Source organism: Aedes aegypti, chromosome 3 (genome assembly GCF_002204515.2).
Source record: "Aedes aegypti strain LVP_AGWG chromosome 3, AaegL5.0 Primary Assembly, whole genome shotgun sequence".
NCBI classification, from domain to species: domain Eukaryota; kingdom Metazoa; phylum Arthropoda; class Insecta; order Diptera; family Culicidae; genus Aedes; species Aedes aegypti.
This window is the reverse complement of record NC_035109.1, coordinates 209,025,900-209,052,719: the sequence shown is the minus strand read 5'-3', so window position 1 is coordinate 209,052,719 and position 26,820 is coordinate 209,025,900. Positions and strand designations below refer to the sequence as shown.

At 35.1% G+C, this 26,820-nt stretch overlaps 1 long non-coding RNA gene across 1 annotated transcript; it reads right to left on the bottom strand.

Annotated features, from left to right (window-relative positions):
- Positions 1-2,423: 2,423 nt before the first annotated feature.
- Positions 2,424-4,056, bottom strand: LOC110678540. The gene is made up of 3 exons (XR_002501694.1): positions 3,649-4,056; positions 3,493-3,593; positions 2,424-3,432 (listed from the first exon to the last, which is right to left on the bottom strand). It is a non-coding gene; the product is annotated as an uncharacterized LOC110678540 (long non-coding RNA).
- Positions 4,057-26,820: the final 22,764 nt, after the last annotated feature.

Genomic DNA, 26,820 nt, shown 5'->3' with positions numbered 1-26,820 from the left:
AAGTCGGTTCTATAGTCGATTTAAAAGCATGGCTAACAGGGCTAATTGGAACTATATCGTAATTGAGGGCTGCTATAAAGCCACTTTTGGTTAATTATTCGGCTAATAAACTGCCTACTCGTTCCGAGTCACTGAAATAAAATATGTCAAAATTTTATAGCATGCGGACTAAGGAAAAAAGAAAAAAAAAATGTTTATTTTCTGAACCGTTCTTTTCTTTCTATGCTCCTCTCCAAAGTTTTTTTTTGCTGCTGGTTCCAGATTCGAACTTATGTAATTGAAGCTCCTTTCGGACGATTTTCATTGCATTTCCCAACTGCTCCACCAACTCATCAATAATTTACATCGCCCAGCATCATATATAAAGTATGGAAATTTGCTGTAGCCTTTGTGAGTATCCAGCAAAAGAAAGTTTAAGATACTGGTAATGCCAGCAAGGAAGTTAGTTAAACATGGATTCATTTCTTACTACATGAGAATGCCCAGATAGCTGATAGAATATGTTTTCTCGTGGTAAATCTCCTTTCCCCGCAATTGCTTTCACGTTATTTTTTGTACTTTTCCCCTTCCCGTTCTCTCTCATTAGTTAAGAAACTTCCAAACCCACTTCATTGTCAAAATCTATATTGAGCAAAGACATTTCACCAGCATTTCCTCTACTCACGCATTAATTTCTCGGGTAGCATTTATGAATCGGAAAAAAAATGTTCCCAATTTGCATCATCGCTCAACACTTTTTTTATATATTTTTTTATTAGGCACTCCGTGCTCGTGGCCACTACTGTGCCGGACTCAGTTGATCTGTAGCTGCTTTATCGATACAGATCTATTTTCAACTTATCTATATTTACATCTAGTTTCACTCTCTCCTACTCTTTTGACACATTCCACGCAATTTTAAATCAATGAAAATCATTTAAAAATTGAGTAAACATGTGTTTTTGCCCTAAACTTAAGCGTTTGGTACTAAAATTGAGACAGGGCTTTAGGACCCTATTGCGCCATTTGGCAGCAGCTCTAAATGCAGAGGAATGAGGAATGTCGTATTTCCGACGATTTTTTACAATTTATCTGTAATTTGGATACAAAAATGATGTACTACAATAATGTTCAGAAATAATAAAGGAATGATACTACGGTTGAACTTTTATGATTAGGCATGAGGTTAAGAATCTTGTAGAACAAAAACTGTAGAGAAATGTATGTTTTACAGGTACTTTAATGAACAGAAATCAATTTTATGACGTCAAAACCATCTCTAATCGGCATACAGTGTTCTCAGAAGTTGTAAAGTACTAATAATACGTTCAACTAGTGGTATTTATTTTGATTTTCGTTTTTCCAAATTCACGTTAGAATTTTTTGAATGTACAAAATAGCAAAAAAACACAAATTCGACTTGAGGCACCTCCTAATCTTCTCCAAATTGGATGAAAATTTGACTGGTGGTTTGTCTTAGTATTGCAGCTAGGACTAGGGGGTGACTGGTTGAATCCCAGAAATTTTGATTTTTGTGAAACTGTCTAACGCACATCTACGCCAAGGTGAGTGATTCCAAGTAACAGCACCAAAATTTGGTAAATTTTTTAATTCATTTTTTTCTATTGAGCTGAAACTTTGCACAGTTTTCCAGTTCCATCTAAATCGTCATTTTCCGATATCAAATCTTCAAGTTGAGTCACGACTAACTTTTCAAAAGGGTGTATGTGAAAATGGTTCAAAAATATTCAAAAAGCTGCACAGCAAAAACGGTTCGTTTGATTGCGGGGACGGACCTGGTGTAGTGGTTAGAACACTCGCCTCTCACGCCGAAGACCTGGGATCGAATCCCATCCCCGACATAGTCACTTGTGACGTAAAAAGTTATAGTGACGACTTCCTTCGGAAGGGAAGTAAAGCCGTTGGTCCCGAGATGAACTAGCCCAGGGCTAAAAATCTCGTTAATAAAGTCAAACCAACCAACCATCGTTTGATTGTTAGACAACTAAAGAAACAAAGTTAGACAACTAAATAAAGATTCAAAAAAAAAATACACACAGTAAAAAAAAATTTTTTTTGCATTAAAAACATAATTTTTGACACAAAAACTCAAATATCTCAAAACCCTATCGGAATACCAACGTAATTTTTTGAGGGAAAACGGACCATTATATTAGCTATCTACCATATTTGGTGATGGTAAACCAATAAACAAAAAAGTTATGACATTTCAAACATGTCACAATTTTCACATTTAGTAGAAAAAAATTTTTTTTTTCGGTGTAAATTATTACGGGAACCGCAGTTTGTTGCTGATTTTATTGTTAAGGGCCTTGCGTGAATTAAACAAGTCGCTTTCATGTATTCATTAGTATTATGTATATTATATGTATGAATATTATGTATATGTATAAATATTATATGTATATGTATATACACTGAAAACAGCATTGCGGTAAAAATTACCATGTTGATGGTTTAAATTAAATGCACAGCACCACTTTATTTGTGCAGACTACGCAGTGCATTCATTTCGAACTCTTCATGTCGTTATTTTTACCATGGTGGCAATGCAAGACTGAATCAGTCAAAACTACCATGTTTCATGGTTTTATTGATGACAAATAAAAGTTATTTTTTCAACCATCTCTTGCATTCAAAGTTACGACTATCGTGTAGTAAATTTTACTGATTAGGACATGGTAGCTACGAATACAACTTTCAGTGGAATTTTCAACCAGTAATTGCATTTAAAATAACAAAAGCCATGAAGTGGATTTTACAGAATACATGTATTTATCTAAAATTATTAAATCCTTTATAACGATTCACGCATAATGCATTCAGGTATGCAAATTTGTACAATATACCTATAGAACTGATCTTTATGATCGTCCGATATTTGGAAAATTTGTAATCTGATACATAATGCGTATATCTATACTAAATAATATATATTTTTTTAGTAAATAAATTTTGTATAATTATATTTTTAAGTTTTTGATAATTTGTACACAGTACAAAAAAGTACGGAATGAAATAAAATCTAATCGAATTAACTTAATGATTCTCAGACTTTATAGAACGGAGATGTAGTGACGCGTTGATCAAAGAACTGTTCCAGAACTTGAAGATTTTCCGAAGCCACTAACAGTTGGCGCGATTGGTGCTTAGCTGACTACGCCCGGCTCGTTGGATGTGATGACCGTCCAACTAAAAGCTGCAAAACTTTATCGGGTGGAATGGGTGGTACGCGCTCAAGAGGAATTTACGTTTTTTTGTGGAAGATTCGCTAAGGCTACCGACGTACGAATACTGATCCGATGAGCCTTTCCAGTGGAATAATTCCGGCTCATGGAATCGGATTGAATAGTGGCACAACAGCGCGTGCAAGCATACAACAAAAATATGTATAGCGCCAGCCCACGGTACAGTAAATAAAGTCACCAATGTCTAGAAAATAAAACCATATTATTGATGAAGTTTTAAAACATGTCTAACATGCTAACTTACCTTATACACCAAATTGATCTTCATGATGTGTCAACAATTGAGCTAGAACACCATGGGGAAGCCACTTCCCAATAGTAATTTTCCATGAATTTTATCACGGGCTAAAATAACAAGGAATTATTATGATTTTCCCTATCATATCATAATCATACTTACCATCAATCTCTTGATCCTCATGTATCTCTGATCTGTCGCTACTTTGATGCTTCATTAATTTTTTTTTGCTTTCAATAACAAAGTAAATTATCCACCTAACCATGCGAAAGAACTGATAGGCAAAAATGGCGTCCTTCACTGGGGATGAGCTTGAGATCTTTTTCTAGGTTGCAATTTATACCATGGCCATGGTAAAATCGAGAACATTATTCTTTTCTTATCACTACACATGTAGTCTATTTGACTTCAAAAAGTATAACTTTTGACTATAATAACAAAGTTGAAAGTACACAGTATTATAGTCTTATGACATGGTAATTTCAACAACATTGTTTCCAATATTAATACTATTTCATTTAATTTAAAAATATCTTGGAATAGTTGCGTTAATAACATTGTCATGATTAAGGTTACTACACCATTAGTTTCAGTGTATGTATAAATTAAAATGAATTAACAGATTACACGAAAATAAAATTTTTTTTTACCAGGATATTTTTTTTAGAGTATGATCGATGAGTTTCTAAATGTTATATACAAACTTTAAAAGTTTTGGATTTGGGTATGCGTTATGAGATCATGAAAACATTTTATTAATACTTATTTATTTATTTATTGTTATTCAATTTTTTTACAATATCGAACACTTTTGCATCATTATCAGTACAGTTCGAGTATAGTTTTGCTTTAATTTTATTTTCTGACAATGGAATGAAACAGTGAAATTTTTGGGTTCCTTGGATCGTTTTCGCGTTATTATATTGCTCGCTGAGCTCTGATGCCGTTAATTCGTACTCTTCAGTAGTAGTAAAACAAAATGATAATTTTTTTTAAATCTTCTTCTTTTCTGCGATTCGCCCAATCAAATAGTTCTTTTGCAGTTTTAATTGGATGCTCACGTTCTTTGGCTAAACTTGCTCTTGTGGCCATGCGCCTTATGGTTCCTCCAATAGCATCACAAGGACCTTTGCCATGTGACGTAGCAAAGAAATGCCATTCTGCATCAATTCCGTACTTTGATTTAAATTGACATAGGCTCGAAAAATTCTTACGGTTTTTGTACTGCGATGCTGCTCCATCAGACATGAAATATATCTTTCTGATTTCTTTATCCTTATCAACGCGTAAAAAGTTAATCATTTTGGCAATGAACAAATTTACAGATACTGAGTCGTGTCTTAAATCTTCGGAAATTACAATAAAACTAAAATGTTCAATTTGCGTACTTCCATTGAAATAAATAACGAATGGATGAATTGTAGCTTGTTGTACGTTCCAGTGATGGGACTCCCAGACAACCAAAATGTACGTATAACGAAATCACCTGAAGGCTTTGTATGTGCAACATTTCACTTATAAGATGCCGCGAAAAGGCCTTCTACGTACAAAAGTGGAGGCGATATGCGTGCATATATTATGTGATGAATAACAACATACAATGCGAGTGTATAAATATTCTACCGAACTAACCTGTGATCTTATGCGACTTAACTTATGATAACAAATGTTTATTTGACAGCTGCTACGACTTGATTCGATTTACTTTGTACGAGTGTACGGGACGAAACAAAATGTACAAATGAACTCAGAAAAGAAGTGTTTTATACGAGGAAGCTTATCAATCTGACGAGTTTATCCACGGTGTTTTGCGGGTTTGATGTAATTAGTATGAATAAACGAGTTGAAACGTAAACTTTCATGCGATTTCTGGTTGTCTGGGCTGCACTTCATCTTGCAATACAAAGCTATAGTTTTCAGAAAAATCACAAATGACTAAAAATTCACCATCTTGTAATGTATTTTTCGTATTTTTTTAAAAAGCGAGAGCAATCCCGTTTTAATAAAGTCGTGAGGAATTAAACTTTCTAATTTCAAGCAAAAAAATGACACAAACTCATCTACAGGTTTTACAATAGTTTCTAGGTCACACCTATCCGTGGTCACCCATTGCTCAAATGATAACTGATCAATATAATTTTCTTCAAACTCAGCGAATAAAGTATTTTCCAATGATGAAGAATCTGGACAATCCGAACAAGATCGTAGATAGCAATTTGATGTTGTATTTTGACACAAAAGACTACCAGTTAACATTTTAATATCCTTTGATAAATTTATTCTTTTCAAACTATGTAAGATTAGGTTAATATTTTCGTGTGTTGTGCACACACAAACATTATGTGTTCCTGAATTGGATAGAAGCTTGCATTGCCTTGGACGAAGGCTTGCAAATGAGGAAAAACCTACCTTAATATTTTCGTTAATTTCCTTGAAGCGTGTATACGCTTCTTTCAAAGTAGTCATCATTAATCGTTTTTGGATTGCTTGACGTTTTCCATCTTTTTTACAGCTACATAATCTTTTTGGCCAGGCATAGCTCTACTTACTTCATCGTCTTCAAAATATTGAATTATTTTTTCTTTTGTCTCATCTGTTAATGAAATACTCGACCTAGCATTTTTGGTTGCAAGACAGTTATTTTTGAATTGTTTTGCCTCTTTTGCTGTATTTCTATGGGGTTTTGAACTCATCAATTGCGTCTTGAATAGACCACGAGCTTGGTAGCATCGACAAAATCAATAATTTTTCTTTCCTTGTCGTGGCTAGATTCGAGAACCTTTCCTTCATATTCATAATTACCTCATCGTAGTCTGTATTTTCCACATCCTCAGGTCCTAATTTGAAGAGGTTTCTTCGTACAGCTTCGTTGATTTCACGGTATTTTTTCTCGGGATAATTGACGTAACCCATCTTCGTCCATTTAATCGGAGTCACTTTTATTCCAGCTATCCCTTCGTTGAAGCGTTCGATGTTGACCTTCTGGATGCACTCATCTTCTGATTGATTTGTTGAAACAGATGTCGCTGATGGTACAGTGGCAAGACTATCTGCACTTGGTACTTCTGGTAACTCCTCAGTTGTTGTCGGTGCATCTAGTAATTCCTCAGTTGTTGTTGTTTTCGAACTTCCTGCAACCTGATCCACCATGTACAGATTGCCCGTTTGTCAACGTTTAAACGGCAGGACGTACAAATGCGTAAATTTGTATTCAATGTAGACATTGGAGCATAACCAGCCGCTTTCAGTTTATCTATGGTGCTTTCGGTGAGATTTCGTAGCTCTTTCGAACACTTTTTTTTCTGCAAACGGCCTGCAACAGTTGAGAAAGCGACTACTCATGTTGCTCGTTAGATTTTAATAAACAAAATCACTTTTAAGTTTTTACTGACTAGTTTGGTGTCGTTTGCTTGACTGAAGAAAAATTTTACAATTAAATCTTTTATAACCATAGTGGTAGTATATTTTTAGCTTTTTCGTGAGTATGTTCATGGTATGTACCTATCATGTTTTTGATGTTGTTGAAGTTACTCGCTTTCTCCCAAATATGATTGACAAAGTCTATTCTCTACCAAGGCGGGTCTATACCCAGGTGTAATCAGATTTTAACTTTGTGGAGAAAACCAGCGCCGAGAAAACCGACCTGCTTTACGTATACTAGATCACCTGGGTATAGACCCGCCTTGTTCTCTATGAGGTAAACTAGTTGTATACCTGTATAGAAAACTTTTTTTGTAGCTTTTGTCTTCAATATTAGATTTCTTATAGGTTTCTTTTATCAAAAGGTTTCAACACTATTGAGAGAATTTTTCTTCAGTTACGTACAATAAAAAATATGACACTATCAAGACTTTAGATCACAACACTGGATCGCGTCTAACTTTCTAATATATGCTATAATAGTTAAACAACTTGTTAACCTCATGTGGTACCCTTAACAAAAAATTCAGCAACAAACTGCGGTCCTAAAAAAAATTAACAATGAAAAAAAAAAAAATTTCACTAAGTGTCAAATTTGTGAAATATTTGAAATGTCATAACTTTTTTGTTTATTGGCTTACCATCACCAAATTTTTATGGTAGATAGCTAATATAATGGACCGTTTTCCAATACGTTGGTATTCCGATAGGGTTTTGAGATATTTGAGTTTTTGTGACAAAAATGATGTTTTTAATGCAAAAAAAAATTTTTTTTTACTTTGTGTATTTTTTTGGAATCTTTATTTAGTTGTCTAACTTTGTTTCTTTAGTTGTCTAACAATCGAACGAACCGTTTTTGCTATGCAGCTTTTTGAATATTTTTGAACCATTTTCACATACACCCTTTTGAAAAGTTAGTCGTGACTCAACTTGAAGATTTGATATCGGAAAATGACGATTTAGATGGAACTGAAAAACTGTGCAAAGTTTCATATATTTTTGAAATGGTCGATCAGAATCGACTTGCATGCCTCCGTGGAATCACTCTACGTTAAAAAGTAAATTAAAGCTAAATTGGGTGCCTTAAAGAAAAAGGGATCCATGGAAGAATTTTGCAACCAAGTTGAGAAACTAACTCAACAGCTCGCAGCGACCTACATTGACGAAACTATACCTACTGACAAAGCAATGCAAATGGCTACTAAAAGCGGTATCGAATCTCTGATTAACGGAATAGACCATACGGATTCGAAACTGATTTTAAGAGCCGGTACATTCACTAAGATCAATGAAGCCATCCAAAAACTTCAGGAAAACTATTCTGAAGAAAGACAGAAATCCTCGATAGCACAAATTTTCTATACAAACAATAATCACAACCAACGTGGTCGTGGCCGTGGTGGATTCAACGGTGACAGAAGAAATTTTTCTTCTGGTCACAGATCATTTTCTCGTAATCATGATCAACCAAGATTTCAAAATTTCCAAGGCAATTATAACCAAGGACGCAATTATAACCAAGGACACAGTTATGGCCAAGGACAAAATTTTAGAGGTCAAAACTTCAGAGGACAAAATTTTAGAGGCCAATGGAATAGAGGAAGAGGACGATACGAAACACGTTCTACCTATTTCATGCAGCCTATACCGCAGGCAATACAACCCGGTTTTCAACAATTGTCGCCGGTAGCCTACCAACAACCACAACCAATTAACCAGCAACCAGTGTATCAACAACAACAACAACAACAACCAGCACAAAACAACACTTTTTTAGGCACACAGTTTGGTCGACATTTACAGTGAATGCATCGACCTCCAATTACGTTATTTTAAAAGTAGATCTATCGGAAACCCAGTGTACTTTTATTGTTGACACGGGTTCTGATATCTCTATCATTAAAAGTCATAAAGTAAAATCGTCTCAAATTTACTATCCTGAAGAAAAATGCGTCATATCAGGTATAGGAGAGGAAGGAATTCACTCTTTAGGAAGTACTTTCGCTAATATATTAGTTGAAGGTATACCTGTTCGGCAGAAATTCCAAATAGTTTCAACTGATTTTCCTATTCCAACGGACGGAATCATTGGAAAAGATTTCTTGGCGAGATATAAGTGTAAAATTGACTACGAACCGTGGATGTTGTCATTTACTGTAGACAATCAGCTTATTTCGATACATATTGATGATAATTTCCAAAACAATTTCTTTTTACCTCCACGATGCGAAGTTACCCGTTACATACCAAATCAAAATTTACAAGAGGATATGGTGGTACACTCACAGGAAATTCAACCTGGAATTTTTTGTGGGAATACGATCATATCAGCTAAAGAACCAATATTAAAATTCATCAATACTACCGATAAAGCAGCTTATGTCGCTTATTCCGATTTTAATCTTTATATGGAACCACTTAGAGATTATCGAATAGTACCGCACAAAAAGTACCAAGTAAACAAATCTATTAGACGAAATAAAATTTTGACTAATTTGGATACTCAGCACCTTACTCCACATGCTAAGCAAGAACTGGAAAAATTGATCATCCAGTATGAAGATATTTTTAACTTGGAAGATGAGAAACTAACAACCAATAATTTTTATACGCAGGACATTAACCTTACAGATAATGTGCCTGTGTACATACCCAATTATAAAACTATCCATGCCCAAGGTGAAGAAATCGAAAGGCAAGTTCAAAAAATGTTAAATGATGAAATTATAGAACCCTCCGTTTCATCATACAATTCCCCAATTTTACTCGTCCCAAAAAAATCGGACAATTCACATAAAAAATGGCGTTTAGTTGTTGATTTTAGACAATTAAACAAGAAAATTATGCCAGACAAATTTCCTCTACCAAGGATTGAAAGTATATTAGACCAACTTGGTAGAGCAAAATATTTTAGCACGCTGGATCTGATGTCAGGTTTTCATCAAATCCCCGTGAACGATGAGTCCAGGAAATATACCGCATTTTCTACCAACTCTGGACACTATCATTTTAAACGATTACCATTTGGATTAAATATTAGTCCAAATAGTTTTCAAAGGATGATGGCTATTGCTATGGCAGGTTTAACGCCTGAACGTGCATTTATCTATATAGACGATATTGTTATTATTGGATGCTCACTAAAGCATCATTTATCAAATTTAGAATCAGTATTCGAACGTATGAGAAAATATAATTTAAAATTAAACTTATCCAAATGTAAATTTCTGAGAACCGAAGTGACTTGGTCATAAAGTAACCGATAAGGGAGTATTGCCCGATGACTCAAAATTCAAAGCCATTAGGGATTACCCAATTCCCAAAAACGTAGACGATGTGCGTAGATTCGTGGCTTTTTGCAACTATTACCGCAGATTTGTCGAAAATTTTGCTGACATAGCTTACCCATTAAACCAACTACTGAAGAAAAACGTTACTTTTAAATGGACCGATAAGTGTCAAAATGCATTTGATCTTTTGAGACAACATAGCAAATTACTCCAAATCAAACAAACCTTTTCAACACCATATCACCCACAATCAATTGGTTCTTTGGAGAGAAATCACAGATGCCTCAATGAGTATCTGCGATCATTCACCAATGAGCATCAATCAGATTGGGATGATTGGATCAAATTTTATGAATTTTCGTACAATTCAACCCCTCACACGGATCATAGTTTCACCCCATTTGAGTTGATATTTGGCAGAAAGGCTAACCTTCCTCAAGACGTATTAGAAAACAGTAACGAACCAGTTTATAATTTCGAATCTTATAAAAACGAATTGAAATTTAAGTTGAGTCGATCTCACGAAATAGTAAAGCAAAAACTATTAGACCATAAATATCAAAGAAAACAGCAATTCGATAACAACCTCAATCCCATTTCCGTTGTAATTAATGACATAGTTTACTTAAAAAATGAAAACAGAAGCAAGTTAGATTCTTTTTATCTTGGACCTTATAAAATATTAAAAATTGTAGAACCAAATTGTGAAATCCAACATATACTTACAGGTAAAACCACAAATGTACACAAAAATAGAATAATCAAAGCATAAATTAGTTTCTTTTTCCATAACTTTAACTAGAGCCCCACCGAGCCTAACCTCACATAAAAAAAAGAGAAATTAAAAAAAAATAAGTAACATGATGAGGTAGGTGAAAGTTCCCAGCTTTATGCTGAGGAGTGCAAAATTCGGTTAGTCTAGTAATAAAGTTATTTATAAAAAAAATATAGCTAAGAAATATTAACAAAATCAAATTCATGTAAAATTCAAAATATTGTAAAGGCATCTGGGACCGGCAATCAAATAAATGATTCCATTACACTTTCTTTCCATTACATCATTTTCAAAAGGGGGGAGGTGTGCTATACACATATCGACCCAAACACATATTTCCCTTGTCAATCAGCGCAAGCAATAAAATGCATATTATGTTTTGTTACAACAGAATAGGTCAGGTCCGCGTAAGTGCGAACGATGGCCTCGGTGCAACATGCGTAAGCAGTTTGCATTGAGGCACTCGAGTGCGCCACATGTTTTGCTGATTGTACTTTAGCCACGCTGGTGGTCGTCCGTTTGGACGATGCGCTAAGGCTCAGGTTTCAACCCAAAAATGCTATCGCCGAAATATTGTCACCGCCGTCCCAGGCGTCTCCATCTATCTCTTTCTGACATTGTAACCAAATTGTAACCGATCAATTGTAAAGGCAAATAAAAGGAACCCATGTGAAAGGAACAAGGCAGTCTTGTTCTGACTCCAATACTATGCGTTTCAATGTACCGTCGTTGGGGGTGACAATGGGTCAAAAAGGGATATGTGCGATTTATTTTTTGAATAACTATCGCAATTTTACTCCAATAAACTTCAAATTTGGTGTGTATGTACTTTGATGGTACATTAACAACTGTTCAAAAAATTAAAGACAAATATTTATTCACAGCGGCACCACAAGTGAATGAAAAATGACCCAATCTCACCCCATAGAGGGGGTGACATTGGGTCACTGTAATCGAAATAACTTGTTTTTGAGAATATGATTTCAAAACCATTCACAACTAAAAAATATTGACAAAAAACGATGCAAACAAAACATAAAGATATCTAAGATGTTTCACAAGTATGATAAACCCACTTAAAAGAAAGATTATACTGAAAATTGAAGAGCTATGAGAAAAAATATGTAAACCCAACATTTATCGTCAAGCTTACATAAATTTTATTGGTTTTTCCCTCAGATTGTCTTCAAAGTCTCATCCCAATTGCTATAAAGCCCATTCAGTTTCCCCAAAGGTGTACTGAAACAGTGATTATTTTAAACCTTCGCAAATAGTTAAATTTCGGTGCGACATTCCACGATCAATAAATTTCAGGCAGAAGTTGACGTCATAACTCCAGTATTTCAGCGATCCAACTCATGTGTACTTCCGTGAGATGTTTCTATAACAGGCTTGCCCAACCTTTTTGAACCGCGGGCCAAACCGCAGAAAAAAAATTGTGTGGCGGGCCACATTTTTGGACGTTCAACTATATGCATGAAGTCTGACAAAACCAAACCTCGGATTTTCAAAAGCACAAACTAGAAAACTAGACAATCGTTCGCTGTAATTTTGATCGACTGGTCACCACCAGCTGATGACAATTCGACCAAATTTTCAGCTTGAATGGTTGTTTGGTTCCCTACACACTTAAATTATTTTACGGATTCCTGTAAAATCTCAACAGCTGAACAGTTCGGTGAAATTAATTAACGGAGTACGGTAAATTTTTACAGTATTCCGTGAAAAATCACCGGAATCCGTAAAATTTCGACGTATTTGTGGTGTTTTATTTCACCGAACTGTTCAGCTGTTGAGATTACGGTGAAATTCACCGTAAGAGCTTAGTGTATATATTTGTGCTGTTGAAAATTCGAGGCTTAGCATCGATGTATTTTCGCCTTAAGTTCCAAAATTGTTTATCACTCGTTACGTTCTCATAAAATAAACACAGTGAATATGACAAAAGTCAGTAAACGAAGTTCAACGAAACAAATTTCATTTGGAAAAACCGAAAAACAAACATCCTGCTAGATATTGTAGAAGCCCCTTTCAAAATTATGAAATAAATTCCAGTATATTTTGAAAGATCTGAGTACACCAGAAATTAAAAACCCTATGAGAAAAGTGCCCAGGATTTTATAAAATCATACTCCGAATTCTTCCAGAACCCGACCTAGTATTATCAGAATGGCCCAGAATGTTTAAAAACCCTGAACAAGCTTTTACGAAAATCTTGGTTGGAATTTTCAGGTTTTTACAAAAATCGTGTCTATGATTCCTTCAGAATCTCACCCAATAATCATTCCGGAATCCTTTCTTGAAAACGTTGTGAATGCTTACCAGTACCGTCGATGGGGGTGACAATGGGTCTAGGGGGTGAGATTGGGTCAAAACGGAAAAATATGTTTTGTGAAATATTTCAGCTAATAACGCTGATATTACTAAAATTAATAATTCAAATGTTAGAGAACATATTTTTGCACATAATTCAAAACAATATACATTTTTAGAAATAGTAGTTTTTGTTTACTACATCAATAAACTTGCATGTTGAAACTAGATAAAATTTACAACATTAAATTTCTCCTGTACAAAGTATCACGCATGTACTCTAGTCTCTATTGTTGTATTAGTAGAATGTTGAAAGTCTTTTCATTACACATCACAGGTATTTTCCGGAATCTGTTTGATTTTCCCACAAAAAAAATCATTTCTTTCGGTATGATGTCTGAAACATTGAAAATGGGGGTGAGATTGGGTCAAGCAAGAACGATAGTAAATGAAATTCCAAATACAGCATCTCTGAAACATCAAACAAGTCTACTTGAGTATTCCGTGCATTGAATAACAATATAACGCATTTTGACAACTTCTCAAACCTGCAACTGTGTTTCGTGCGCAGCAAAATCGTAAATTTTTATCAAAAGGCTGTTTTTTTTTTCTAAATTTGATTATTTATCAGCGTTTTCATATTATAGAAACATCTCACGGAAGTACACATGAGTTGGATCGCTGAAATACTGGAGTTATGACGTCAACTTCTGCCTGAAATTTATTGATCGTGGAATGTCGCACCGAAATTTAACTATTTGCGAAGGTTTAAAATAATCACTGTTTCAGTACACCTTTGGGGAAACTGAATGGGCTTTATAGCAATTGGGATGAGACTTTGAAGACAATCTGAGGGAAAAACCAATAAAATTTATGTAAGCTTGACGATAAATGTTGGGTTTACATATTTTTTCTCATAGCTCTTCAATTTTCAGTATAATCTTTCTTTTAAGTGGGTTTATCATACTTGTGAAACATCTTAGATATCTTTATGTTTTGTTTGCATCGTTTTTTGTCAATATTTTTTAGTTGTGAATGGTTTTGAAATCATATTCTCAAAAACAAGTTATTTCGATTACAGTGACCCAATGTCACCCCCTCTATGGGGTGAGATTGGGTCATTTTTCATTCACTTGTGGTGCCGCTGTGAATAAATATTTGTCTTTAATTTTTTGAACAGTTGTTAATGTACCATCAAAGTACATACACACCAAATTTGAAGTTTATTGGAGTAAAATTGCGATAGTTATTCAAAAAATAAATCGCACATATCCCTTTTTGACCCATTGTCACCCCCAACGACGGTATATAAAAACAAACCTGCTCAATACTCTATCATTTTTTCGCTTAAGATTCTGTCAAAATCCTACATGGTGTTATATGGTAACCTTTCCCAGGATTTTAGAAAATTACGTTTTAAATCACGCCCACCTGTTGGTAAAATTTACTTTCAAATTTCTGTGAAAATTTGAGCCTTGACTTAGTAAAATTTTGTTTGAAAATTTATCCTTTTGACAATGACATTTTTGTTGTTATCACAATAATAGTAATCTGATATTTGTGTTTTCTCCGTTTTCTCTCATAATGAACCTCAAATCATTATCTCAAGTCAAATTTATAAGTAGAATAAATTTAACCTTTATAAAAACTGCAATCGGCAGTGCTTGAATCTAGCTGCAAAATGCCCAGATTCTAAAATTATGAACTCAAATCATTCACAAAATAAACAGTTTCCGAGCTTAAATGTTAGCTTGAAACTAAATTGCAAATTGAAACGGTTAGTCTTGGTATGCTTTATTTAACTTCGGGTTGGTAGAATAGCCTACGGGCCAAATATGAGAAGTATCTTTGAACCCTTCGCGGGCCGCATAAAATGAGGTCGCGGGCCGGATGCGGCCCGCGGGCCGTACGTTGGGCAGGCCTGTTCTATAATATGAAAACGCTGATAAATAATCAAATTTAGAAAAAAAACAGCCTTTTGATAAAAATTTACGATTTTGCTACGCACGAAACACAGTTGCAGGTTTGAGAAGTTGTCAAAATGCGTTATATTGTTATTCAATGCACGGAATACTCAAGTAGACTTGTTTGATGTTTCAGAGATGCTGTATTTGGAATTTCATTTACTATCGTTCTTGCTTGACCCAATCTCACCCCCATTTTCAATGTTTCAGACATCATACCGAAAGAAATGATTTTTTTTGTGGGAAAATCAAACAGATTCCGGAAAATACCTGTGATGTGTAATGAAAAGACTTTCAACATTCTACTAATACAACAATAGAGACTAGAGTACATGCGTGATACTTTGTACAGGAGAAATTTAATGTTGTAAATTTTATCTAGTTTCAACATGCAAGTTTATTGATGTAGTAAACAAAAACTACTATTTCTAAAAATGTATATTGTTTTGAATTATGTGCAAAAATATGTTCTCTAACATTTGAATTATTAATTTTAGTAATATCAGCGTTATTAGCTGAAATATTTCACAAAACATATTTTTCCGTTTTGACCCAATCTCACCCCCTAGACCCATTGCCACCCCCATCGACGGTACTCTGTACATACCGAAACATCCTTTAGCACCCTGGTCTCCGGGTACTGCTACTCCCAAGGGTAGTAATTAGAAGTCAAGAACTAATGTCAAAGAACTTAGTCTCCGGACAGACTATGTTACTACGAAATCTCACCGAAAGCACCATAGATAAACTGAAAGCGGCTGGTTATGGTCCAATGTCTACATTGAATACAAATTTACGCATTTGTACGTCCTGCCGTTTAAACGTTGACAAACGGGCAATCTTACATCATCGGTGGATCAGGTTGCAGGAAGTTCGAAAACAACAACAACTGAGGAATTACTAAATGCACCGACAACAACTGAGGAGTTACCAGAAGTACCAAGTGCAGATAGTCTTGCCACGGTACCATCAGCGACATCTGTTTCAACAAATCAATCAGAAGATGAGTGCATCCAGAAGGTCAACATCGAACGCTTCAACGAAGGGATAGCTGGAATAAAAGTGACTCCGATTAAATGGACGAAGATGGGTTACGTCAATTATCCCGAGAAAAAATACCGTGAAATCAACGAAGCTGTACGAAGAAACCTCTTCAAATTAGGACCTGAGGATGTGGAAAATACAGACTACGATGAGGTAATTATGAATATGAAGGAAAGGTTCTCGAATCTAGCCACGACAAGGAAAGAAAAATTATTGATTTTGTCGATGCTGCCAAGCTCGTGGTCTATTCAAGATGCCATTGATGAGTTCAAGGCAATGCAAGCTTCTATCCTATTCAGGAACACATAATGTTTGTGTGTGCACAACACACGAAAATATTAACCTAATCTTACATAGTTTGAAAAGAATAAATTTATCAAAGGATATTAAAATGTTAACTGGTAGTCTTTTGTGTGAAAATACAACATCAAATTGCTATCTACGATCTTGTTCGGATTGTCCAGATTCTTCATCATTGGAAAATACTTTATTCGCTGAGTTTGAAGAAAATTATATTGATCAGTTATCATTTGAGCAATGGGTGACCACGGATAGGTGTGACCTAGAAACTATTGTAAAACCTGTAGATGAGTTTGTGTCATTTTTTTGCTTGAAATTAGAAAGTTTAATTCCTCACGACTTTATTAAAACAGAGCAATCCCGCTTTTTAAAAAATACGAAAAATACATTACAAGATGGTAAATTTTTAGTCATTTGTGATTTTTCTGAAAACTATAGCTTTGTATTGCAAGATGAAGTGCAGTCCCATCACTGGAACGTACAACAAGCTACAATTCATCCATTCGTTATTTATTTCAATGGAAGTACGCAAATTGAACATTTTAGTTTTATTGTAATTTCCGAAGATTTAAGGCACGACTCAGTATCTGTAAATTTGATTGGGCGAATCGCAGAAAAGAAGAAGATTTAACAAAATTATCATTTTGTTTTACTACTACTGAAGAGTACGAATTAAGGGCATCAGAGCTCAGCGAGCAATATAATAACGCGAAAACGATCCAAGGAACCCAAAAATTTCACTGTTTCATTCCATTGTCAGAAAATAAAATTAAAGCAAAACTATACTCGAACTGTACTGATAATGATGCAAAAGTGTTCGATATTGTAAAAAAAATGAATAACAATAAATAAATAAATAAGTATTAATACAATGTTTTCATGATCTCATAACGCATACCCAAATCCAAAACTTTTAAAGTTTATATATAACATTTAGAAACTCATCGATCATACTCTAAAAAAAATGTCCTGGTAAAAAAAAAATTATTTTCGTGTAATCTGTTAATTCATTTTAATTTATACATATATACATATACATATAATATTTATACATATACATAATATTTATACATATAATATACATAATACTAATGAATACATGAAAACGACTTGTTTAATTCACGCAAGGCCCTTAACAATAAAATCAGCAACAAACTGCGGTTCCCGTAATAATTTACACCGAAAAAAATTTTTTTTTCTACTAAATGTGAAAATTGTGCATGTTTGAAATGTCATAACTTTTTTGTTTATTGGTTTTGGTATTCCGATAGGGTTTTGAGATATATGAGTTTTTGTGTCAAAAATTATGTTTTTTATTGCAAAAAAAAATTTTTTTTACTGTGTGTATTTTTTTGGAATCTTTATTTAGTTGTCTAACCTTGTTTCTTTAGTTGTCTAACAATCGAACGAACCGTTTTTGCTGTGCAGCTTTTTGAATATTTTTGAACCATTTTCACATACACCCTTTTGAAAAGTTAGTCGTGACTCAACTTGAAGATTTGATATCGGAAAATGACGATTTAGATGGAACTGGAAAACTGTGCAAAGTTTCAGCTCAATAGAAAAAAATGAATTAAAAAATTTACCAAATTTTGGTGCTGTTGCTTGGAATCTCTCTTTTGTGGTTAGCAGACTGCCTATGTATCAGGCGTGCGCGTGGAAGTAGGAAGCGTTAGGGAAACGGTTTCTTGTCCGTCTCTGGTTCTAGCGTTTGCTATGAACGAATAGTTTGAGTGTGATATATTTAGAATGAAAAATAGAAGCAAGTGAGAGATATACAACTACAAAGTACGAGGAAAGGGACGGGCCTGGGATTGAACCCATGACCTTCTGCATATGAAGCAGAAGCGGTAGCCATCAGACCACCAACCCCCTCTACCTCTTTGTTTTTGCCGTACTGTAGAAATATATTACTGTATGAAGTTAACTATCTCCACAGCTATTGGCGTGCATCCCAATCAGGTACTACATTTCGGATAAAATTTAGTACCTGTTTTGGATGGTAGATTCGAATTTCATTAGGCTCTAGCAGGCCTTTATCTAAATGTTTGCCACGCTTGTGGTATAGTGCAATACACTTGCACAACAAATGTTCAGTGCTCTCGCTTTCTAATTTACAGAAACGACACATATCTTCTTGCAATTTACCTATAATTTTGAGGTAACGTTTGCTGGGGCAGTGGCCTGTTAATAAGCCAGTATAAGTACTTAGATCGTGTTTATTGAGGTTTAATAACCTCTGTGTTTGATAGGCATCTGGTTCAATGAATCGTTTGGACTGGCGAGAGTCCATTGCGTTCTTCCAGTTGAGTTTAATTTTTGCTTTCATCCAGCTCTTTAATTGCATTTTCAGAGAACAAGAGGCCATTCCGAAGAATGGATGAGGCCCGATAAATTGCATGGAAGAACCTTGTTTTGCTAACTGATCAGCTTTTTCGTTTCCTTCTACAGACCCATATTCACTATTGCAGGACAGAATAGGTGCGTACAGTAGCGGGTTCTGCCGCCACCTCTACAAATGCTGGACGATCCGTTACAAAACAAGTATTGTCAGATCGGTCTGAAAATGCAGTTTGCCTAAAATTGATTTGTCTGTTACCCTGTTTCGGAAGTATGGCGTATTAGAGCGCAACTGGATGCGGATCGAATACACCCCTTCCAAAGTTAGGTATCTCGCATAGATACTGAGAAAAATCTAACATCGGCGAGAAACTTATTCTAACTTTTTATCGCGCCGACAATATCACCCGTTTTGTATCTGGATCGCACATCATATATAGAATCAGATGCTATGGCAGAATAGACTGGGATATTTGGCTGACGTCTCCCAAACAGTACTGAAAAGTAGCACTTTTAAGCATTGTTTTTTGGTAGGAAAAGCAGGCTATTATGTAGTGTATCTTATCCATGAAAAGTTGATTGGTTTGCAATGGAATCGCAAAAAATATATATTGTTCAGTTCAAACCATATCAGGGTATTAACCCCTCTATCGGCAGCTTCAATTTCTTATCGCTAGAAAAATATTCAAATCGCGATAATGTTTATTGATTTTTTGCACCATTTTTCACAAGATCTCGGAAAACTCTTCTAGTTTAAGAATCCGTGTCGATATTAATCAAGGTGATCTAGTTTTGAAGATATTCCGATGTTCCTTGGGGGACCGACATTATCCTTATAAAATGTCTTTGGCGGCCATTTTGGTTTTGGTCAATTTATCAAAAATAAAATAAAATGTGTACTATACAATGCCAAGTGGTTAGAAGCTGCTCTGAAAAAGTCATACAAATCGGTTCAGTATGCTTGGAGAAATCTGAAAATTACGATCTGCGGTTTTTCAGAGTTTTCAAGATCTTTATTTGTCCAGCATGGTACCAGAAACATAAATGCTCATTACTCAAATACGGATGCATCAAATTGCTTCATTTTTTCACAACATACTCGCATTGATGAATCATTCCGACGAATGAATATCCGAATACGATTAAAATTTTGTAGCCTGAGATATTTAAGTGAATTATGGCTACGAGTTGGTCCCCAAGGAATTTTGGAATATCTCCGGATCCAGATTACCAATTATCAATATCGACCCATATTTCAAAACTAGAAGAGTTTTTTGAAAGCTCGTGATAAAAATGTGCAAAAATATCAAGAAACAAAAAAGTTATCGCGATGTGAATATTTTTTTAGTGGTAAAAAATTAATCTGCCGGTAGAGGGGCAAACGTATGCAAAGTCAATTAACCCAATTGAACAACGGCCCCAATGATGAATTAGAATTTTATTCGTTTGTACCTATGTTAAGGCTTCAAATATTTTTCTTTGGCTTGGGTCTCCCATGTGGTCTCGGACATAAAAGGAAATTACTATTTGCATAAGCCTTAATAGTAACATGGAAAACAAAATTGTTGACTCACTCATTTTAAAATTTTTTTTCTTTGCTTTCTTCAGAGCTTGGACCTAGTTGCTCATATTTTTCAAAACTTAAGGTTTTGAAAATATCTCATATCTCTCTCTTCTTTTACTCATGTGTATACTACTGAGTATGTCTCTCTATCATATCTGAAATGAATAACAATGAGAATGGTTCAGATCGTCAGATAATGCGCACAACTTCAAACCTCACCAACGCTTCAGATTTTTGGAGGCCTTAAGTTACAAACTTAGGTAGATTTGATTGGAAATTATAATTCATGAAGTAAATATTTACAAATTTAAAACCATAATTTAACTCAACATTTTCAAAATAAGTATCTGAATCTACTCAAGTATCTATATGATGTAGAACTAAACGCGGCCCTCATCGAAGGCTCAGTTCTCTCATGCGTGCTGTCGATTGAACAACAACATGGAAAATAACTTACAAAACACACATTTAAGTGGGCCCCTTAAATATGGGGGCCCCAAAGCCATGGTAAACCCGGGCCCACTCTAAACCTTGCCCTAAAGCATTATAAATAAGGGCCCCTTCTTGTACATCGCTGACCCAAAAGTTAAGCTTCCCGAGGAGAAAAAAATAACTCGCAATAACATACTAATACCATATAGTCAGTTTCCACCAAGCTATGTCGAACTTTTAATGCTATGAGAAATCCGCACTTCGATTTTGGGGCCCCTAGGATTTCGGGGTCCGGTGCGGACCGCACCCACCGCACCCCCCTAGCTACGCTACTGCTACCACATGATATAAACGTGTAAAAATCAGTGAACGATCACATCTCAATGAGAACAGACGCGTGTGTTCGCTCGTGCGTTTATTCTAGTTGCCTCTCTATAGTTCACGGTCTTTGTACCAATCGGTAGAAATGTGCAGTGAAGCAACAGTGAAATGTACGTTGGCTTTTATCTTCCCCGGAGATGCCGCTCAACCATCTCTGTCAGATATGGCTCGTTTTATCAAATCGATAAATGGAGATCATTCGATGATGGAGACCGTGTACAAAATATCCGACGAAAAATCGGTTTTTATTCGATTCAAGAACGAAGAAGCAATGCTGTTCTCCTTGGAGCATAATCCTGATACGCTCCCTTTCCATTACACCGATGGGAAGACAGTATCGGTACGTATATCCGTGGCGGGAGGAAATGCTCGCTATGTGAGAGTGTTTGATTTACCACCAGAGATACCAGATTCGGATGTTTCGTCAGTATTGTCAAAGTACGGTAAAATCAAGCGTACCGTGCGTGAACGGTTTCCAGCCGAGTTCCAGTTGGATTTGTTTACTGGAGTCCGAGGAATTTATATGGACGTTGAAAAGGAAATTCCTGATGTGCTTTACTTCTGTCAACGGAAAGGTAAAATTTTCTATAACGGAAAGAAAACGAGGTGCTTCGGATGTCATTCAGATACCCATCTGAAAAAGTCGTGTCCGGTACTCCTAGTACGACGGAAGGCGATCCATCAAGGGCAACCGGTAAATGTCAAGGGCAAACATCAAGAGAAAAAAGAAGCTGACGCTATTGCTGGGATTGGTGTGGAAGATATTGGCCAAATCAAACAACGTAACGAAAAATTAAAAAAGAAAGCGAAACAAAGTGAGACAAAGAGGCAGCGGTCAATCGATTCGGATGCTGGAAATCAACAAATGAAAAAGCAGAACAAAGTGGACTCATCATCAAGCGATAGTGAGAGCTGTCTGAGCTCGATTCCTGAACTATCTCTCGAAAAAAGAAGATTTAGAGTTCCGTCGTATGAGTGGATCGAAGGAGAAAATGAACGGCATCAACTGATAGAGGAAGATAAAAGAAGAATTGCTGAAGAACACAATTTAGCTGTAAACTTAGTTGAAGTTTATCATGAATAGTTTTATTGTATTCTAGCATAATACAAATATGTGTATGAGTTTATGATAATTTTGATTTCGGCTCCGCAAAGTGCTACACACAAATGATTGTAAACGAAATTTGAAAAAAAACGTGTAAAAATGGCAAAGAAATCTCTCAGATATTAACCGTGAAAGAGCTCGAAGTACACTAAGTTGAGAAGCAGGCGTTGTCCCAATTGGGACGTATTGCCAGAGAAAGGAAGTAAATTTGCTACCCTTAAAATGCCTATTCTAAAAATAATCAAACACTTCTTATGAATATTGAAATGAATCTCATGCAGTTTCATGGCATGGTGAAGTTTATCTTCCGAACTCATGCATACCCTCCCGCCAACCGTGTTGCACCGCAGCACGACTGCAAGTGCAAGGATATGAAGTCAGCAAGGAATTTTAAATCACACGCATCGTCATACGCTCTCATCTCACACCTGCCGAGAACTTTATTGTTGCGCATAAAACTAATTCTCCGTTGTGCGCATTTTCGAAACAAACTTCCGCACCAATGTTTTCCCTCGGCGGAGATACGGAACGCAATTTGAGGATGCGATTACCACCTCCTTACAACAATACCAGCGATCGTTCTCACGCCAGAAGTCTTATGTCATTTTTCTTTTTGTGAGCTTTGTCGGTGATGAAAATGTAAATAAACCAACGTCAGGATAATTTTTGTTCGGAAGGGCTGCCAAAGGAATTTTGAAAAAGGATTGAAAATCCAAACTCTTATATCTTCCTTACCATTCTTACCATAAAATTAGTGTTTCAGCTTTCTAGGCGGTGATTTAAAAGTGGCCCATTGACGATGTAGGTTTACATGAAAATTACAATGGAGAAATTTTGAAAAATTTCACGTTAGTACTAGAGCGTGAGTATCGTGAGTATTATTATTATTTGTTTTATTATTCATTTTTTCAGCAAGGGGAAAAGCCAAGATGGAAACATTTTCATATTCATTATTATGTTTCAATCCCAGGCGTAAAAACCCCAATTTAAAGAGTGTACAAAGTTTCTTAAAACTAGTTTACAATTATTGTTTTCCCCTAACTAATAGTGCAAAATGTTAATCATAATAGACCTCAGACAGCCAGAAGACTGATTTGGAGGTCTTACTTCTCCTATATGTGTGCACAAGAGAGTCATCAAATCATTAGTTTAGTTCCTTATAAAATGTTATCCATAACAAAATTTTTAAGTTCTTTTTTGAATAAGTATAACGAAATAATTTGTTTTAAATTCATTGGCAAATTATTGAAATTGACAATTGCTGGATATATGCATCCAAATCTTATGTAATTAGTTCTGGGTGTCACAAGGCTCATATTACCTATATTCCGTGTATTATGTTGGTGTAATTCATGCGATGATTGAATATCAAAATTGTGCTTAATTAAATTACGTTTTACTTTGAAAATAAACAAAACTGATTCAAAAAATCTTATTTGATTTAAGTTCATTATTCGATTATTTATGTATAAATCTGGCGTTCTTGTGTTTGGATCTAAATATTGTTCCCAAAAGATAGTCCGCATGAATTTATTCAATGTAGTTGCAATTTTGTTCATGACGTAAGTAGGAGCATTTTGCCATATAATGTTCAAATAACTTATTTGCGAGTGAACGTGAGCATAAAAGAGATTCTTCTTCTCTTTGACCGGAAGCATGTAACTACTATGCTTTAGGACTCCGAGAAATTTAACTAGCTTTCTATATACATGATCAACGTGCATATTCCACTTCAGATTTTGTTGCAATAAAAGCCCTAAATAGGATGCAGAGTCAACTCTTTCGACTTGTTCGTTACCTAGCCATAAACTATAATTTATATTATTAAAACGATCAGTGCTTGAAAAAATGATAAACTTAGTTTTTGTTGCATTTACTGTTAATCCATTGTCGTAAAACCACCTGTGAATTATGTCCAAATCATGTTGCATGTCCGAATATAATGATTCAATATTATTAGCGTTATAAACAATGGAAGCATCATCAGCATATAATTGGAGTTTACCTTTGAGTGGCAACTTAAAAATATCGTTTATGAACACAATAAAGAGTAATGGTCCTAAAATTGATCCTTGAGGAACACCATACTTGACTATTTCTAAATGGCTAATCTGATCATCAATAGTTACGCATTGTTTTCTGTTCTTAAGGTAAGTTTCAATTAAACGAAAAGCGTTTCCTCTTATACCATAGCTGTACATTTTTCTCATCAGTACATTATGTGGCACGCAGTCAAAAGCCTTAGAAACATCTATAAAAATGGTCGAACATATTCGCCGATTGTCAATATTATGTTGAATTAGATTAACTAAATTAACAGCAGCACTTGTAGTATTGGATTTTGGTTGAAACCCGTATTGATTCTTATCAATTATATTGTTTCTAGTGAAAAAATTGGTTAATCTGCTATAAATAATCTTTTCCAGTGGTTTGGACAATGTGGGGAGTATTGAAATAGGCCTGTAGTTTCCTAAGCAACTTTTTTGTCCATTTTTATAAATCGGCACAACTTTGGCTGTTTTAAGGCAACATGGAAAAACACCGGTTTCCAACGATACATTTGCAAGGTCTGTTAAAATAGGTATAATCGTTGTAGCATTTCGTTTGATAAGTTTGGCGGGTATTTTATCAACTCCAACAGCGCTAGTACAATTGAGTTCTTGAACGAAATTACTCATTTCATTATATGAAACTGGTAACATTATAATAGAATTTGGAATAGTATTATTCATAGTAAATTTTTTTGTTTCATTATTGAATGCCAAAGATAAATTATCGTACAGTTTATTTGGTATACTAACAAAGTATTTTTTGAAAGCATTACATATATCCAATTTGTTTTTTAATGTTATATTATTAGATACGATATCTGTAATACTTTTCCTTCGATCACAACTATTACCTCCATAAATAATTTCATTTAATATGTTCCAAACCTTTCTGATATTGTTCCGATTTTCAGCAATCAAATTATGATAACACAATTTCTTTTTATGTTTGATTAGTTTAGTAACATAATTCTTCTGTCTTTTATAGTTACATTTAATAATATCATTTTCTGGCCACTGAATCGTTCTTCTGTAAAGTTGATCTCTCAACCGAATTTCTCTTAATACGTTTTCGTTGATCCATGGTGCCCTGTTATTAATTCTATTACTTGAACGGAGCTCATATGAGTTACAATTCATAGAGTTTGTAATTATTTCTGTTAAACTCTCGAAACTCTCCACACCCTCCAATGTTTGTTGTAAATCTATAGATATACGATCAAAATCCAACCGAACACATCGACTTAAACCACGATTTACAGTAATACGATTACTAGATCCGAAGCTGATTAGTATGGATTTATGATCAGTAAAACTAACATCATCTAAGCTCATGGAAAACGTATGATTACACAAATCAGTCACAGCGTGATCTAATATTGAAACTACATCGCCATGTCCATATGTAGTGTAATTTCTATGAATACGATTTAAACACGTAAATCCATTCGATTCTAGCATTGATAGATATTGTTGGGAATTTGTACTGAGCAAATTAATGTTAAAGTCACCAACACAAAGCATTCTTTGATTCGATTCAAAAATAGAATCTAAATATTCAATGCTTTCCCTGAAAGGAGCATGTGGTGGTCTGTATATTACAGATACTTTTATGTTCGGTTCCTTCAATGACAGAATGATTGCACTACCTTCACAAAATTCTTCAATCCTTATCGTTTCATACTCTATAGACTTATGAATAAATATACAGGCTCCACCACCCGATCTGCTTGATCTAGGACAGCAGACAGCATCGTAATTTGGTAGGTTACATTTATTTAACTCATCACTACTCAATCTCATCTCCGATATACATACAACGTGAATAGTAATTTCGAATTGCAAAATATACAACAACAAATCGTCGATTTTGTTCCGGATTGAGTTAATATTTATATGCAGTAAGTTGATCTTAGTATTCGAGAAAGTATCATTAGAGTTAGGATAATGTATATTCAAATTGTCGATTAATTGCACATTACTGATAAAATCATCATCATTGGTATCCGTAGAGTCCACCGTATTGGTTCAACATAATAGTCGATACGATACTAACACCATCCACAGCAACCACACCACCAGCAACAACAGCAACAGCACACACTAGGAGATTTCAAGCCTTCCTGGGAGACGAACGTAGTTTGTTGATGTCATCAATGGAATCAATGACGTAGACTTCGGCAGCATCATCGCGTTTGCAGTAGATGTTACCTTTGGTACACCACACATACTTGTATCCATGGGAAACTCTGAGAGTCTTCGCCTCTCTGAAAATCTGCCTCGTTTCTCTGGTCAAATTTTCGTTGATGTAGATGTTTGTGTGGTTACGCTTGTTGTTCGGTGATGATCTGGAGTTGT